At 42.1% G+C, this 18,410-nt stretch overlaps 1 long non-coding RNA gene across 2 annotated transcripts; it reads right to left on the bottom strand.

The window, feature by feature from the left end:
• Nucleotides 1–345: 345 nt before the first annotated feature.
• LOC146594112 (uncharacterized) lies at nt 346–14,198 on the bottom strand. Of its 2 annotated transcripts, XR_014896242.1 has the most exons (6): nt 13,886–14,198; nt 13,328–13,474; nt 9,303–9,389; nt 7,048–7,170; nt 3,061–3,183; nt 346–933 (listed from the first exon to the last, which is right to left on the bottom strand). It is a non-coding gene; the product is annotated as an uncharacterized LOC146594112 (long non-coding RNA). The 2 variants fall into 2 exon arrangements; XR_014896243.1 differs by lacking the exons at nt 346–933; nt 3,061–3,183; nt 7,048–7,170 and having other exon boundaries at nt 8,573–9,389.
• Between the last annotated feature and the right edge of the window lie 4,212 nt (nt 14,199–18,410).

Raw genomic sequence — 18,410 nt, 5'->3', positions numbered from 1 at the left:
GTGCAAATGTAAATCATTTTTGCTGTTTATTTTCCTTGTTCAAATGAATAAGAAAACAGCTTAGACTTCTTTAAAAAAAATGATAGTAATATCATGAAGAACAATAGACATCTATCTTTTGCCCCCATGGGAAAGCTGCAATAACCATTTCTTTAAAGGAAAGACAAATGCCGTTAATTTAAATGGCAAATAAGGAGTAGTCGAGGAGGCTAGCCAGTAAATCATTTATTGTTATAAAGTAAAACCCTCCTCCTGCGCATATGAGCGGCAGCGGTACTGGAATAGTTAAGAACTCATTAAGAGGCTCAAGAACTGAGTTTAAAGGTCAAAGAGATCATGCTAAAAAACAGTAATTATTTCATCACGTCTGTGTGATAACTTCATTATGCAGTCCTGCTCCCAGTTTCTGTTGGGAACCCTCCTCTTACAATCTACTTTCAATGCTAGACTTGCACCAGTCACCAAACCTGGCCACTGCGTCCTCCCTTCCTTGCACTGCAGCCCTTTGGTTTCTGGGACCACRTCCCTGCTGTGCTCCTCCCTGGTCTTATTGCACTGGTGGCTGTTGTCACATTGGTAACAAGGCTGGGCAAGCTGAGTGCTTTGCTGGGATTTGTCTCCCACAGATCTGGGAGGCAACTTCTGTCTGTAAGAGCTGCACTGACTTGACAGCTTCGTGCTCTACCATATTTGCCTATTGATTCRTTTTTTTGCCATCGTTTCCACCAGTTTGCCTGGTAGAGATGTCAGACTCATTGGTCTTCAATTCTTTTTAATTCCTTTAGGAATACTTTTAAATCATACWGCTCACCAGGGAGTTAGTAAAGACAGGCAGTTTTGATCGTCACTTCTCTCCAGCAGAGAACAGCCCCAACAGGCATGCACATGTCTGCCTCCCTTCCCGTGTGCTCCCAGGACTCTGCCTGCCTGCAGCTGGAAAGAGGTAAATACAGTGAGAAAATAAAATGCTATTATGCAATGCCCTAGGTTAAAAAAAAAAAAAGAGAGAGAGAGAGATTATTTTAAAAATATATACTAGACTAATTTTAAGTTCACATTAGTTAAAAAAAAAAAAAAAGGCAAAAACCCCAAATCAAATCCTGTCATACTCAGATGTGGACTATAACACATGGCTTTCCATCCTGGATTCCTCTGAGAGTCCTGCAGTCAAATTAATTGTATCAGTAGTTGTTAATTGTAATTAGTCTTTTTTTTAAAGTCCATTTTTTCCCCTTCACTGCATAATTGATAGTAATGGTGTTAACTGAAAGGACTTCCTTTCTGTTTGCAGTTCTAATTCAGGATTGCTATGGTTTGTTGCATAAATAGAGCACTATTTAAAAGTAGGATTTTGTATATGCTTTTCYTGCTAGAAGCAAAAGCCGGCCAGGGGAAGAGGCAGCCCAACGTGAGTTGCACTTTGCCTCCTTGTAACATAGACTGGTAGAACAGAAGACCAAATCTTGAACAGATTTGTTCAAGAACAAATCCTTGAAAGGATTTTCAAGCTGGTAATTGAGGAAGGGCAAGGAACAGACAAATRTGAACTTTCAACAGTGTGAGTGTCTGTGGCGGGTGCATGACTCAGTATTCGTTCCAATATCAGAAATGCTGACTTCAGAATTGCTGAATTACCATCTTGCACTCTGACAAAGGTTCCTTTCAATCCAGCAGCTATCTCAGAGTGGCCAATACCAGGTGCWTTACAGGAAGGAGGAAAAAAAATAGCAGTAGATGGTTAAGAAAGAATAATAATATGCCAACAGGGGAAGTTTCTTCTTAAATTTTCATGACTTTGTCCTGAAAGCAAGAAACTCGTTCACRTTTTGTAAAACCAAACAGATCTTTTAAAAGCAAAGCAAAACGGATACAGCTGCAAAGGGTAGATTTGTCTCACCTTATTTTAACCATCTGAAACCATCAGCTATTCATCTACACTCCTCCTCTGGCCAACAGACAGTAACCGCCACGTACCAATTCATCTTGGTCCAGGAGAGATGTCTTACCCTGCAGCAAGCCACATTCTTGCCATTTGCTATTAGAGAGGACCTAGATGGCTATCTTGGAGCAGAGCCCCACCATTCAGATGTTTATAGTTATGAATCCCAAATTGCAAGATTGTAGCATGCTTACCATCAAGARTAAGCAAACAGTGAGAAGTGAAGAGAAACATGAAGATCTTGTCCATCTCTCACAGTCTCCACAAATGTATGTGGAATTGTATCAAATGCCGGTCAACTCACACTTTGATACTGTATCATTCAGCATCACTAAAATCAGCAAAAACTCCATCCATTGGTAGTGATATAAGTAAGGAAGGAGTCCAAATTACTCATCATGAAAGCAGTTGGTCAACTTTGCTTCACGACTCTTTTCTAGCTCATTCTGCTTTTTAACAAAGCAATCAGCCATTTGCACAGCACCAGGAGGCAGGTGGCTCTGGTACTTGGGTACATCTCTAGCTGAGAATAGCAGGTGGGGACGCTTAGTATTTAAAGATATGGGAAACGTCCTATGAGAGCTGTAGGATGGCATTCCTGGAGTATCATGAAAATCTGTTGTATAAGGAGGTGCCTCAGGCTCAGAAAGGTTGAAATGTTCATTAAAACTATAGATGGCTATTTTAATGGAACGTGATTCAGATACTGCATCAAATGTTTCTTGCCTTATCTGCATGCACTAAAGCATTTATGCATTACCAGAAGACATCTAAAAAGAGAAAGGAAAACAGTTAATGTATTAGGAACATAAAAARTCAAGTCAAACTTGTGTTTTCTCTCAATTATTTCTTTTCTTATCTGGAACCATTCTGAAACCAAAGAAGTTTAGGCACCTCCAAGGAGTGGTTCGGAAACAGAAAGACCATGTAAACCTATGTCATGGTCCACTCAAAGAAAAGAGCTTTCCATTGTCTGACAACCAGATTCTGACCACTTTGATCAGACTTCCCACGCTAAGACTGCCTTTGAGCAAAACTAGCCTGCTTCACTGGGTTTCTTTTACTAGTTCTTCTACACGGTAAATGGTCTGGTTTACTTCATAAATGCAAATTACACTTACTCTTACATGCTATCTGCAATTTTCACTGCTTCTCATTGATAATTGTTCTTATCGAAAGAAGAGGAGGCAAGCTGAAGGACAGCATTCACCACAAATTCTTCCTCCTCTTCCTTTAGGACATTCCTGAAATTCAAAGGATGAGAACAAGAAAAGGTTCAATTTTCTTTGTGACAGCTGTGTGTGTCAGGGGTAATTAGTTTCCATCAGCTAGGCAGATATCCCTAAAGAGAAAATCTTTGTTATTAATTTACACATCTGGCTTTGATTTAGTAGCAAGCAGACTGGTAATATAACAAAAGATTGGTAGCTCTTTTGTTTTTTTTTCCTCCCAACCAGACTTGACTCTTTCCTTTAAAATGCATTAAAATGCTTGTCTWTTCTGAAGGCTAAACACTGATCTGAATCACAATATGTGAGCAAGATTTGGTCTGCTTTAGAACTGAGCTTAGATTTTGGACGGAAGTTACAATCAGCATCCCCATGTAAATGTAGCTTATGAAACTTTACTTAAACTATCAATTTACCTTAAATAATTCAAAATTTGAAGCATGACAATTACATTCTAAAGCCCCAGAATGAAACTGCCTAAATGGTTCATGGGTTTAACATAAAGCCTAGTCTAAAATATGCAGAACTTCATGAACTAGAGTAATCAAATTGCAATGAAATCTGAGCTGGTAGAACAGGTAAGCCTGTAAAAGCTGATTGTTCTGAAGGGTATCTCTGCTTCTCCATCACAGTCCAGCTCTCCTCCTTCCAGATGATGCAGTTCCATCATGATCCCAAATCCTGGCATTGGCCTTGCAGAACAATTGCGTGCAGGGGGAAGCAGGCAGTGGAGGTGTCAGTTTGATGCGGAAGTGGKTAATCCTGCGCTGCTGAGGCAGCTCAGGCGAGAGCAGACCTGGGAAGGTACCTTGGCATTTCTCAACCCCTCTCAACCCTCCTGTCTCCTCTGTGACAGACAAAGGGTTTTTTTGGTTTTTRTTTTTTTTCATGCAGGCAGGACATACAACAGAGTTAAAGAGAAAAGAATCATGCAAGACATCTGTGGCAGAAGCAGGCAACAAAACCCAATTTCCTGACCATAAGGCCTCTGCACTAGTGAAAAGCCTGTATTTTCCTTGGTGTACTTTAGTATAATTTATGCTTTGAAAGGTGCTTTTTCCACAGGATCCCAGTGGCTTGCTAGAACTGCTTGCTAGGACTGCAAGCCCATCAGCATGGAGCAGGCAGGTTTTCAGAGGCTTGGCCACTCACAGCTGCCATCTGGCAGCTCTGCAGAGCACTGAGGAGAGACACAAGACAGAACTTGTCATTATATTTTAAAAATGCACAATTACTACACCGTGGTGCTGTGTCAGAAAGCCTATCATTATTTCTTCTGCTCAGCAGGGACACAGAAGTTGCTGTGCTATCATTGCTTCAGTGCTTCATATGCTCCAGAGGTCTGAATCTGAAAGCGGTTGGGAATATCTCCATCAAACAGGACTGCCACAGAGAAGACAGTCCTGGGAGAGTCAGAGGAGATTACTTTCAGGAGTTGATTTATTCCAGGAAGCTTTCCATCCATTTTATACATAATGTATTGACCATTCTCATTATCTGTGCCAATGGGCAAAAGGGACTTTTTACTGGGGAATACAGTACAGGATAAGGAATATCATTTAAAGCCTTTCAAGGGAACACATGTATGTATATACAGGCACATTACATTTCAGGCATTTTCTTACAGGCACATCCTTTCTTAGCATTTACCACGATGTGTGAGGTGTCCCATTTTGGCATCCCAAATCCTTATGCAGACCAGCTCTTCCTTCTGAGTCTCTGCAGTACCTGGGACCATGATCAAGGTGAGAGAGAAGGTGTCTGAGGTTTTACTGCAGAAACAAGACTGGAAAAACTTTCAGCCAGTAAAACAGGGCCTCAGCGATCTCCAGCTGGAAGGGTAATTAAATTCTAAGTGCTGTGAGAAGTTGCTTTTCTTCTACAACCTTCCAGGCAACACTTACGAGTGGTTTAGTCCCTTGAGGAAAACCCACTCTTAAGTGCGTATGGGGTTTCTAGGGAAGGTGCTTCATCTGTATGATGTAAAAGTCACCTGCCCTCAAGTGAAGGTCATGTCCAGCAGAATGTGAACTGTGAAGTTGTTATTTSTGGAAAAGAAAAGCAAAATGGGTTTCACAGCCAGATTTTAGTAGTCACATGTGTTTTATTTCCCCAAATAAGGATTTCAGTTTCAAGAAACTCTGCACAAAGTTCTCCGTTTCCTTTTGCACCCTTGCTGACATACTCACGGTTGAGCAGACAACAGCTATGATTACTGCCCTGCAACATTTCGATAAGAGAAGCGCAGCAATTTTCTGTCAGACTGTGATGCAGTATAAAAAGCCTATTTCTATTAAATGATTTCAGCTTAAGTACTTGCACATTTCCTGCCAGYCTCAGCTAGAAAATAACCCCTTGCTGCATTATGAACAATTTCTAAGTGAGGGCAAGCTGTTCCAAAAGCAAAACCCAAGGTTTTCTGGGCAGATGTGAAAATATAACCACCAGCKGTGCTTTGAGATGGACCAAATGGGAAGACGCTCATGATCTTGTGACTAAACCTAAACTTTTGCACCAAAAGGACCATGGAAATGGGACTTAAGTCACTATAGTAGCAGCAGAGGTGGAGCCAGTTGCAAATGACAGTGCTGTGCAGCATATGCCCCTGCTGCAACATGCTCCGTTTTAACTAGCGCGGGGTGCATGGCTCCCCGTCAGCCTGTGCAGGGAGTGGGAGGTTTCTGTCTGCAAAGTGGGCTCAGAGCATTGCAGCTCAGGACAGCTGACAGAGTATGCCCTTAAGCTCACAGAGTTACTTTGTGCTCCATCAGATTTGCCTGTCCAGATACAAAACATTGCCAGAAGAGGACGCAGCATTTTGCAGAGTCGTGATGAAGAGGCAAATGATCACACAGCTTTGGGCACTGAGGAGTCTTTTCTTTGTTGGTAATGAAAAAAATCAGTCCTTGTTCTGATTTTAATTTTTCTTTCTATTTTTCTGCCTCCACCACAGGATGCTGCCCAGCACAGAGCTCTAGATGAGCTATCCATGGCTATCTGTTCCCACAGTGGCTGCTTGTTAAGGAGGAACTGAACAGAAGCAGTAAATAGATTTTGTACCCTGAATCTTGAAACCTCCTCAATGATTCTCTGCAGATCTCATTTCCTGTATTTATTTGTATATGTGTATTTTCTAGCACATTTCACATGGAAATATGCAGCATGTTTAATTTAGGCATATTCTTAGAACTTCTTTGCTGCACACAGAGCTTGCTCAAATGAGTAAAGAAATACATTTAATTCTGCAAAACTTAGCAGGTCATTTTGTTAGATGCAGGAGTCAACCCATAGCACATGTTTTTAATTAGTGGCTATCCAGCCATCACGTTACCTTTCTCACTTGCCTTAGGCTGAGAACAGTTAATTTCTTTATTTATCTGGTCTACTTGTGACATACATGATGTGCTAATGGAGAGAGAGAGAGAATAATCATGGTGTTTAGCTCTTTTACAGCACTTATTCCATTTTGCTGAATACATATTAACTGACAAATCCTCACAAAAGCTCCAAGGAATAGGTTAATTTTATTGTCTTTCTATTTAGGGAAATGGAAGCGGAGAGGTGAAAGACAATATGACAAGGAAACAGAAATGCACGGATGTACTTTTCTAAGCTTTTCTTATAGCATATGAGAGAGCCCTGAAAATGTTGTTTATAATTCTTCTTACAGTTTAAATCTACATGTAACAGGAATATAAATTCTTGCCTTCACTCGCCTTTGCTGGGAGCTTGAGACATAAGAAGCACGAACATCCTTAGGATCTAACCGAAGGGTGAGACTGCTAAGCCATCAAGGAGGATTTTTCTTCCAACTCTTTTATTTAAACAAGTATTAATGGTAATAAAGACTTGGAAACAGTATGAATAAAAATCACTTACCTCAGCTAGGCATTGCTTCCTTGCAATTCTGCTTTCTTTGGAAATTTATCACCTGGTTGCCCCCAGACTCAGTACTTTCAGGGCTGCTTTTGTGTTAGGTGCAGGTCCCCCATGCCATAGACTCTGGAAATATGTTAGAATAAGAGAAATAAGGCTTTTTCTACCTCTCCTGATACTGTTTTTTTGGCAAAGCTTTTGCCTAAACCTTCCTCAGCCACCTGCATGTCTCACCCCCTGCCTTGATTTTTCAGTAAGAAAACTTCCTCCTCTATCACAAGCTCTTCACACTGCAAGCTGTAGACCTCTTAGACACCTGCCTAGGAGAACAGACACCTAACAGCAAAGGTTTGTTTTTGGAAAGTGTGAAGAAACCCGGAACATTATCAGTGGGGTTTTGGTGGGACCTATTCTGCTCTCAGGAGCCCTGTTGCTCCCAGCAGAGTCAGCAGCAACTTCTGTGAATTTGTCCCTGCAGCTGAAGGTAAAGGGGCTCATGCAGCGGCTCTCTGGAGGACCCATGTGCCTGAAGCATGACCTCCCTGGAGATGTCTGAAACCCAAGCTGGGCTGAGCTCGGTCTTGACGCAGCTTCCCCGCTGGGAGACTAGTGTGCTCTTGTGTGTTCAGCACAAATTTATTCTCAGCGCAGGCTCCTCTGCTAGAGTCCCCTGGGTACCCCCGGTGCCTGGAGTGGCTGTGCCGGGAGGCAGTGGTGGCCTCGTGCTCCTTGCAGTAGCAGACAGCACGGCGCCATTGCATGGTCTGGGGAGAGCAGCAGGTAGTGAGGGCTGGGATACCGCTGCCAGCCTGGTGCTGGCGCACGTATGCCAGCCTGAGCTTCGAGCACGCCTTTATATGCTGCCAGGCTTGCCCTCGAGTTGGTGCACGATAGTGTGTTTTCCCAGCTGGCGTGTGTTAAAAAGCAGGCTGAAAAGAGCAGAAAAGAAGCTGCAGGCCATTCAGTGTGGTTGAGCTTATTCAAGGCTAATAAGTCATTGCTGCTTTACAGGCACATTAGCAATAAAAATGGACCCATTTGCRGGCAGACGATGAGCACTGGCTGTTCTTCTCCCTTTGAAAAAACCTCTGGTACTTCTTGAGTGAAATTGAATATATTTATTTCCAAACAGCAGAACCGAATCCCATCAACAATTAAGACACCTCATTCTCTGATAACATTGCTGTCCTTGAAGAACAACCACCTGTAAATGAATTTTAGAGCTTGTATTCTTTGCAGGGTGTATTTGTCCTTTTAAAATGGGGATATTGTATTCTTAAAATCCATTCTTAACTGAAAAGCCTCTCCTCACCTACCTACAGGGGTGGATTTTTTCTGAGTACCACTAATCAAACTCYGGGGCTGCTACATTTCCCAGCTTTCTCAATGAAGGGAGAAAGTGATGAACTCATCACATGAAGGACGGAGTGGAAGCAACATTAGCCCCAGGCAAGTTAAACCAGATGCTTACCTTGACTTCCACTGAGTCTGCAGAGTGTAAGTAAAAGTTGCTTTCAGATACAGCATGTTCAGCAAGAGGTAATGTTTTATATACAGAATCTATCATAAAACATATAATGTTTGTATATAAATTTAAGGTGATGTCTCCCGTGGGATTTTAGGCATCAGTGTRTCCGTGTCAATACGTATCTGCTGTGTGTGTGTGCGCAGTCCGTAGTGGCGTGAGTTACCCAGGCAAGACCTGCTGCAGCAGGGCTCCTTGTGGTTCAACCTGTGGCCAGCACAGCTGCACCAGCAGCCTTGCAGGCAGCAGGCAGTGTGGCACGGCTGATTTGCCAAGACAGCAATTCTCAGCAGGTGAAAGGAAGGACCCTGACAKAGTTTTGAAGCAGCAGCACTAACAAAAAATGGAAGTGCTTCAGCAGGGGAATGGTCGGAGGTGAGGAGAGCAAGATGCTAAATTACTGAGGAGAGCAGATGTTCTTCAGAGACTGCTATGGTTTAAGAAGTGTTAGAAAGAGATGTTGAAAGAGATGTTGGAGGTTATGGTAGATATTATTTTCAGGCTCATTAAAAATGACATGAAAGCATAACCTCCTCTACGCAGTGTTGTCTCACTGTGACTGCTGACATCCGGCTGTGTCCAAGCCTCTCCCACGCTGGCCACGCTCCCATGGGCTCTGGTGGGGAGGGTCATGGCTGGATCCATTTAGTGAAAGGTTTCTTGGAACTTGTCGGTATTAAAGAAGTTAGTTTCAGAGCAAAATTTATGTAGTTTAAAATTGTATTGTATTGACCTGCACATGGTCTTCGGGCTCTTCCAGTAGGTGCCAGGGGCCAGAGTGGGGCCTGCGCTCTGACTCTCAGGATAAATCTAGTGTATCCTGTTGAAGTAGAAGATTAAAAATCCCTTGAGAATATAGGAATCAAAGTTAATATATATTAAAGAAAACAAAACATATCACCATTTATCACTTTTAAACATTGTTTCACAATTTTCTTCCAAGATACCACAAGCAAAGAGAGTTGAGGGCAGATTCTAGCAACCACTTCCAAAGCAGAAAGTTGCACTGAGGACTCTGTTGCTTGCTGTGATCATCAAACCTTATTTACACTGCAGGTTCATGGGAGTAGCTATTTGAATACAGAATATTTTCCTCCTTCTCTCTGAGATATTAGCAAATGTACAAATATTGCTCTGAAATCATAGGTAGACCTGTCTTCAGTTTTTCTCTTAAGGTGGAGCTTGCATTCCTCAGATAACACACTTCTGCTTGTCAGGCTGCAGAACGAACAGCAGCTTGCAGGAGACTGCAATCACACACATCTGCACTCTCTGGTCCCCTAGACCAAGGGTAGCATTTGCTGCTTGTGGACTGCTGCTTTCTTTGATGGAGGTTTTGATCACAACTGTCCAATGCTTTCTCCAGGAGGAAAACAGTGAAATTGCAGTGATGTCCCACTATATTTTCATTTCGGTAAAATAAATCACAAGATAAAAAAGTGTTAATGRCTTATACTGTCTCTTTTGATTTTTTAAAAGGACACCTGCACTGTGTGTTGCACTTAGATTRTCCATTTGATTTCAATTGGCTTTACTCAATCTCCTGGCAACCAGAGGAACCATGAACTCCATCAGTATAGTTTTATTTTATTAAGAAAACAAATGCAAGCTTGTATCATATTAGCATGGTCTGGCTGGCCCCTGTTGCATCCTTTAGTGACCCTGAATTATTCACAGGGGAAAATTTTTCCTTCTCTTCCTTGCAGCTTCCCCAGGGATTTTTAGGAAAGATGCCTCTACAGCAGGGTCTGGTAATTGCCATAGGGTTTCCAGGGATCAGCTAGGGCAGGGGCTGATCTCTTGCATAAGCCCATCAGCTTCTGACAGAAGCTATACCAGAGCTTAAAACACTTCTAAACCATGGGATCCTAGCAAGTATAAATAACATAGCTGTCTCAYCCCTCTGTTTTTTTTTAAGGCAGACTGCCCCCTCTAACATATATGAATACATTGGTTTCGTCTTCTAAGTCAATGATAAAATGTGTCTCTGCAGCTTTTCTTTTCATTAGGCTATATTTGTTACTTGCATCAAGAAATCATTGTGTTSAGCTAAACAAACTTGTCTAAACACTGTTGTTATGTCTGGTGCACTGAGAGGGAACATGAGTCCATCATGTCTGAGGAGAGCAGCCCACAGTCAGAGGCGTTCCTGGAAGCACGGCTTTGCCGGGGAGGTCCAACACAAGAGTTATATCAAGCCCATTTGCTTYGGGTGCTTGAGTGCTCAGGAAGAGGTGGCTTCAGTTTCTCTGCACCCAAACACCTCTTTAGTATTGTACTGCTACTGAATAGCCTGCAAAATTATTTATTTTCATATTAATGTATTTTCCCTAGAATTTGCCAGGTCCCATGATTGAAACTCCCTTGTGCTTCAGGTCCATTACTGCATGTTCCTCACTGGACTTCTGATTTCCTTTGTCTGAAATGGGAGGGTTTTAGACAGAAAAATGATATATTAAACCATCTGTGCAGAGGACAACGTWATCTTCCCTATTCCATCCTATCAAACAAACCCTTAAAATTTTACAGGACTAGGGGTAGGAAAATCTTTCAGRCTGCTTAGTCAGATCAACAGCTTTGGCCTCTCAGCTACACGTTGCGGTGAGGAGACAAAGCAGGGCTGTCCAGGTCAGTGATGCACCTTCTGCCTCAGGCTCCCTTCTTCRGGGAACTAGACCATTGCCATTGAAAAGCATTAGTTTTTTAATTTAAGTGTTCTAAATATAGTTATGATATAGTGCACTTTATAGAACCTCTCCTAGGACAGGAATTGGGAGAAGTAGTTTTCCACTGTTTACCTTTCCTCTCATCCCAGATATCTGTCAACTCATTGGATTCCTAATGCAATCTTTGTATTAGTTTGAAAACAGCAGTGTGTCATAAAAGGTTAATCTCTTCTCTTACCAATAAATAAAATGAAGCAGTTAATTTCTAGAACGTTATCATAATGACAGCGCCAACAGTAAAAATGGTTACAGTCTGACACAGTGAAAAATAAATCTGGGCCTATCCTCAACACTAGCTAAGTGTCTACTCTAATTAATCCTGCCTCTCTCCTTCATTGCAATTAACTGCATTTTACGTTGACTCTTTGCGAGTCATCTTTTTTGATGTTGAGGAATCGTATCTTGTCTGTTCTTTCCTGTGTGGTGAAAGGACTGTTGTTCTTCACTGGGCTATAGACAATACCCTATTGAAGTCAACTTGAACTGAACTAAACACTTGAACTGAGTGGGATTTCCCTTAAGAAAGACTGTTGCATCTCTTGTACAGCTGTCGCTGGAGTGAGGCAGTTCTCCCTCGTTTGCATGTTCTCCTTTTACAGCATTCATAGTTCAAGAGAAAGTAAATTGCTTTCTATCTGTGGTGGGCAAGATCAGTGAACGCAGAAAAAGATTGCCTGCAGAGACTGTGAAGCCTCCATCAGAGGTTAGACAGGGCAGGTATCTGCCAGGCATGATAAATACAGGTAATTCTGGCTTGGGATGGAGAAATAGAGTTACAGATCCTTTCTAACTCAGTTTGTCTAGATTTTAATATACTACAGATTTTATTAATATGCATATTAGTGTCACAGTTTGATGTGTTTTAATATCACTCATAGTGCAATATAGTGTGATTCCTCAGGAAAATGTTCTTGGAGAATTATCTTGTGCACAAATAAAAAGTGTGGCTTGTGCATCCAAATGCAAAAATGTTTTTATGACAGAAAATTGGTCAGCAGTAGCCAATATGCCCAAGAGCAATTACTTGTGTGACTGTGTACTGCTGTGCCCCAAATGAGGCTTTGGCACACTTGAGAGTGTTGCTTCCTGAACAAACTGGGAAATGCAGAGCCCCAGGTCATGGAGTTATCACACAGGATTGAGCAATTGAGAAATAGCTACATTTGCAAAACCCTGGAACACAGAGAGGCTTTGTAGAATTTAAATGCAGAATTCAATCCATCTAATGAGAAAATGTGAGCTGTCATAGTCTGAGCTAGTCACCTCACTAAATGGACCCACTCACTGGACCCCACACTCTTATGGGGTAGCTCTTTGGTTATGCCTCCTACATGCTAAATAAAGGAGAACTGTAACACTTTTGAGCAGCAAGACCCTACAGTTGAACCTCTTTGGCCTCTGAAAACAGTGGTTTCAGTCTCCACRTCTTCCCAGCAAGCAGTGCAAAGCCAAGCAGGCAGGCTTAGCAAGAAAAGCTTTTAATTTTCTCCCTCTATTCTTGAACCCTGCAAGAATGGTGCAGATTCATGGAAAATAGMCAAAACTCTGAATGCAGCACCTCTAACAGTACCTCCCATGTTCCTCTTCCTCCCTTCATAAAGGCTGCCCCAAACCACTTTCTCTATCCTCTGAGCCTTTCTGGCAGGCCGTGGGCCTACGGGCCCTGCTTACAAAGACAGGATCACTTAGCGTGCGCATCAAACAACATAGACACATTCCTAAATTATCAGGTTTTCTCTTATTTTCATCTGATATAGCTGCAGCAGAAAACATGTGAAGAAAAAATATAAAGCAGGCATGCTCTTTGTATGGTTGTGACTCTTCCTCCTCTTCTCCCTACATATATTAGAGGTGTCAATATTTTGTCTTGCTGTGCCACAGAATTTGTCAATTATCTATTAAGAGATCACCACTGAGTCCTCACCAGGGCCCCAGATACCAAACTTACAACATTCAATCAACTTGTCAAGTTTACTGTCTCGTTTTCTCAACCTGTGTCTGAGATCCTACGGTTTCCGTTCATCTGACAGACCTGCGTTGTTGCTTCCTTGTCTGGCCTTTCATTAGGTCGTTCTTCAGTTTCCATAGAGACTGCAAACCTCACCTTGCCCTCTGAATCAGGGTCCCTTTGTTGCATTTCATGACTGTGGAAGGACGTTAGTTTGCTCCAGGCACCTAACTAGAGAAAAAGATGTATTTGAGTCCCTCAGCGTAACAGTAATTTAAACAAGAGCAGGCTCAGGCTATGGCGGGACTACAAAGAGCAGGTAATTCTGCAAAGGTTATTGTGTGGTAGCTTTAATGAAATGGATTTTCGTGGAACACTTGATGGCAAATGAAAATAGGACCTCGAGGTCTGAAGAGGAGACAAGACCATTCTCGTTYCTCTCCTGTGGAAGCAATGATGTTTTTAATACAGCAAGGTGAGAAAGGCTGAGCGGTACTGATTACAGCTGCCAGGGATCAGCAGGCTGCTGTGATCTGCCCCTCCTGTTTGCACCAGGGTGGCTGTGCACRCTATGCCTTACGGTGTACTGCTGCTTGTGGGTCATGTGGCTGGTGAGAGATACATTTCCTTAGAGCACCTCACCTCCTGTTATTGCTCCTTTGGAAGGGCCGTGGCTGGCAGACGTGCAGACACTGGCAGGWGCAGCGCCCAGGAGGGAAAGGTGCAGGGCAGCTCCTGACCAAGAAGGGCTCTGGCCCACCTGGTAGCAGGGCTACATCTCCTCAGATGCAATGGGATCACCTGAAGATGTTCCCTGCCAGAAACCTTTCCTTTTCCAGTTGTGTGTCCTGGGTTCCTGCAGGAACAAAAGAGAAACACAGAGATGTTTTTCAGCCTATTAGCTCTGAGTGTCCAAATGCCAACTATTACAGGCCAGCACTGGTAGCCAAGGGAACAGTCCTTCCACGTGAAAATGAGAAAAACACAGCTGAACAGCATGTGGAGAGGACAGCACACAAAAGGCTTGCCAGATCATGAGAACATTTGGRGTTTGTTGTGTGTGCTCTTTTTTATTTATTTTATTTTTTTAATATAGATGGATAGTTTCAATCTTTTATCCATTCTGAGTACTCAGACTGCCTGCAAYCTAAAGTGTTGGGGCAGTCTTTAGCCTTTAATGGATTCTGGGAATGCTTCAAACGACTGCCATCAAATAAATGCACAGCTGAGCCTGAGCTAGAAAACCTGCTCAGCTTCCAAAATCAGACCTCTGTGTGCCTGCATCTGTGCCCTGGTTCAGCCCCGGCTACGGACAGGAAGCGAAGTCTGTGATGAAAGACGACGTTTCTGTTCCAGCCCTCAGCTCCTCTGCCTGTCTGGGATGTAAACTCTGTGCAGGCTCATGTTTAGCAAATGCAACGGCACATGTGCATCAGCGCTGCAGGGGCATACTCCCACCAGGAGTTTCACCCAGTACAGATTGCACAGGATTGCACAGGGGATTAACACTTGAACTTCCAGCTCAGGTTGTTCAGACCCTTTGCAGGTACCTAAGAGCTAATTTGATCTGATTGGGGATTATATTCTAGGAAATTAAATGCAAGACTCCATTCACCCTTTTTCCATTTCYGTTCTCTCTAAAAGCTGGCAGCTCATCTTGGTGAGTCTAGTGGTATCTGAAACTGCCACAAGCTGTTCTATCCCTCCCCCTCCCCTAGAGSCAAAAGCAATGGGATTGCCCACAAAATAACTTCTGTATGCAATATGACACAAGCCTTAGATTTGGCTAACCACTCCTTATGTACTATCCACTGGCTGCACATCCTCTTCACGTTTTTTTGGTGCTACATGGACTCTAAGGACATGAGATAAATGATTTGCATATTTTTATGGCAGAGACTTTTGTGAGGTGGAATAAGCAAAAGAGATTTATCATGTGAATACAAAGAGGCAAATGACTACAATTCCAGTCAGTTTTCAGATTTGGACTTCATTAGTCCTCAATCACACATACATTCAAAGGAGACATAATAAATATCCAGGTACACACTTAAACAATTTCCATGTCACCATTATACATGTCAAACTTCTCCCTCTCTACACTGCATCAGGCTTTGGGGAAATTCTGTTCTGTGAATTTACAAAGGAGTTAAAACTCAAAGCCTAGTCTCTATGAAAATACAGCTAAAATTATAAGGAGTGTTGTGGGGAAAAGCAGAAAAGAGCAAAATCAATGGTATCTTTGTCCCATCTAATCTGAAAGCAATCCTGTGGTTCTACAGAGCCTGTGCAGGGGCGGGGGGTTCAGAGATTGGGTTAAAATGCTTGATTTTTTATCCATCTTTTCTTATTATCCCTGGTTCGTCTACATCCTGGGGCAGGGTTAACTGCAATTCTTAAAAGTGAGCAAGAATCAGGTTTTCCCATACACAGCAAAATGTTTGAAAAAATGCAAATTTCTGCTCTATTTCTAGGCTACTTCTAGAATCGATTGCACTAGATTCTATACAAATRGATGAGATTTGAAATCCTAGTGTTATTTGCACTAAAAAGGTTTACAAGTCACGTGAAAAAAAATGAATTCACTTTGAATTAATTACTCAGTTAATCTCACTTTGTATACTCACTTTGTAATCCCACTTTGTATATGGACAGATAAACAGCTAGAAAGAATTTTTCTGCTATGCAGTTTATTCTGGCACAGTACWGCACACAGCAATTTCCAACATGAAATAGCATTTTATGTTTTTAACTTACTAGTTCACGACTCCAAGCATAGGGAGCACTTCATCAATTCCTCTCCACACACTGATCTCATCAATTCGTGGTGCCATGACAAAAGCAGAGGAGAAATGTCCCACACCCCAGGAGCTTTCTGAAAGAAAGTTTTCCCATGCTGCTGCGTTAAGGTTCAATCCAATCAGATTTTGAAATTGCGTCTGTTTCCCAGTGTCTCAATATCTTTGATTCAGATTAGCAACCAGGAACTGAATCAAAGAAATTCATTCTTTCAGGCTTAAACAYTGAAAGATGTTATTAACTTTCCCTCTGACACCTTATGCTCTGAGGCTTGGTGCTCTTCAGAGCGTCGGCAGTGGGCTCCTGAGCGCCAGGYGTCTTCGCTTGCCTCCGTACACCCTTTCCTGAGCTCGTGGGTGTCATGCTGCTGTTGCACTCTGGCGAAGCACCGCRCCTTTGGTTCTCCTTAAGGGCAACGTTTTGACTGGTGCTTCAAAAATGTAAAACTTTTCGACAACTGAGCTAAAATTCTCTCGTAAGAGCATTGCAACGCCCTTGCTTATGGTGTGACGAGAAGTATTCTGGGATCAGTCTGGCAAAAGGCTGACTCAAATCAAGAGGGCATTATTCATTTATTCAAATCATGGACAAACTCCTTAACTAAAATGTTCACCAAATATTATAGTGTGGAAAAAAAAATAGAATGTTTCCAGGGCTTGGTTATGGTAAATAYAGCCTTAAGTTGCACCTTGTAAATGCACAGCCTCTAAGACAAAGTCATCCTTCATCTGAAAGGCCTGAACACTTTACATTCTTGCCTATAGGTCACTAGAGTGACACACAGGCACTGTGAAAGAAATAATTTCCGTCCCTACGCATTATTTAATATGTAAGTTAGAATGGTATTAGGTTAGGAAAGAAAGTTCATATAAAATTAGAATTGGTCAACACAGCTATCACTTATCTTCTATCATTTATAGCACTATATTAACTAGCTTTTAATTATAGTGTTGCAGTTTAAACCATTGGTGGATCAGCATCGGCCCTGTGGTATGATAGTGAGATCTGGGAACATCCACAGACTGTTGTAGGAGTAATGATCAGAAGATGACGTCTTCCAGAGTCAGCAAACAATACTCCTACACATTTCAGGCTGTAATGCAGAGAAAACTGCAATTACACAGCTAGGTACGCTGCAGAASTATTTTGTTTAAGTGTGAAATGTTGTGGAAAGTTTTTATTGTGTATTTTAACAAAACTTTTGTGAGACTCCTATAAAAATTATTCTTTGTATTGAATTTGTTCACCTACTTTGTGGCTTTTGTGACTGTGTCAGTGTGACGGTCCTTAGTGCCCTCCAATACTGAGGARCGTGGAAAACTTACAAAACCAAGCCCCAAAGAGCTCAGCCTTTTAAAAAGATCTAAAAGATCTAAATCTAAAGCTTTTTACTTTGAGTTATATATAGCCTCCCTGAGGCCCAAGGTCTGTTCACMGTAAATACTATGGTGTGCCAGCAGCCAATTTAAGGCAGGTTTGGGTCYTTGTGACAGCTGACTTCACTCTATCTCAGCCTACATAAAAATAAGATACAATGAATTTCTTTTATGTCAACTTCAGAACAAATAAACAACACAATGCAATAGAGAAAATGCTCCACTTAACAAGCCACACAAAATAACTTACCTTAAGATAGCACAGCCAGAACAGACTGCTTACACTGTTGGCAGTGTCACAATTTCTTATTTTCTCTTTAGTTATTAATGACACTTGTGCAGAGGTGGCTACCACATCCTTCCCGAATAATATTCCGTAAACGTTATCAGAATAACATTCAGAGGGAAGTTTCCCATCGTAGTGTTTKTTGGCTTGTAAATAACTGACAAGTCCTTGCCACCTGAAATATTGTTTGGAAAATACAAATCCATTCAGTCCYCTCGCTGACCTTGTGTGACATTAAATGAGTCAATAACCACTCAGTGCCTTGAGCTCCTTTTCTGTACTAGAGAGATAATACAGATTTTCTTCCCAGGAGTTTRCAGGATTTGTGTAAAGCGATCAGAATTTTTAGGGCAGGAAGCTCTGCACGAGCAAGGAGCCCTTCCAGTCACAAGAGAGCTGAGAGGAAATCAGCTCCCCTTTCTTCAGCATTTTTTCCTGAAATAATGAAATGCTCAGACAGAGCCATCAAGTGTCAAAAGACAGCTGTCAGAACAAGGAATTTTTTTACAGGTGTGCAGGGTAGCCCTAACTTCAAATGGGGAAATTACATCGTAGACAAATAACTAACATTTTTCTTCTATGACTTCCCTATCTGAACTTGCTCTGTAATGGCTCTGTGAGCTAAAAAGCAATTCTGTGCCTTGTCATTCACTCTGTGAAGTGCACTAGAAMGCTCTGGGTGACAAGTGCTGTATAAACATGCAGA

The sequence above is a fragment of the Rhea americana genome, unplaced genomic scaffold, assembly GCF_003343005.1.
Source record: "Rhea americana isolate MKP2758 unplaced genomic scaffold, rheAme1 scaffold_27, whole genome shotgun sequence".
Lineage (NCBI taxonomy): Eukaryota > Metazoa > Chordata > Aves > Rheiformes > Rheidae > Rhea > Rhea americana.
This window is presented reverse-complemented; position numbering and strand designations above follow the sequence as displayed.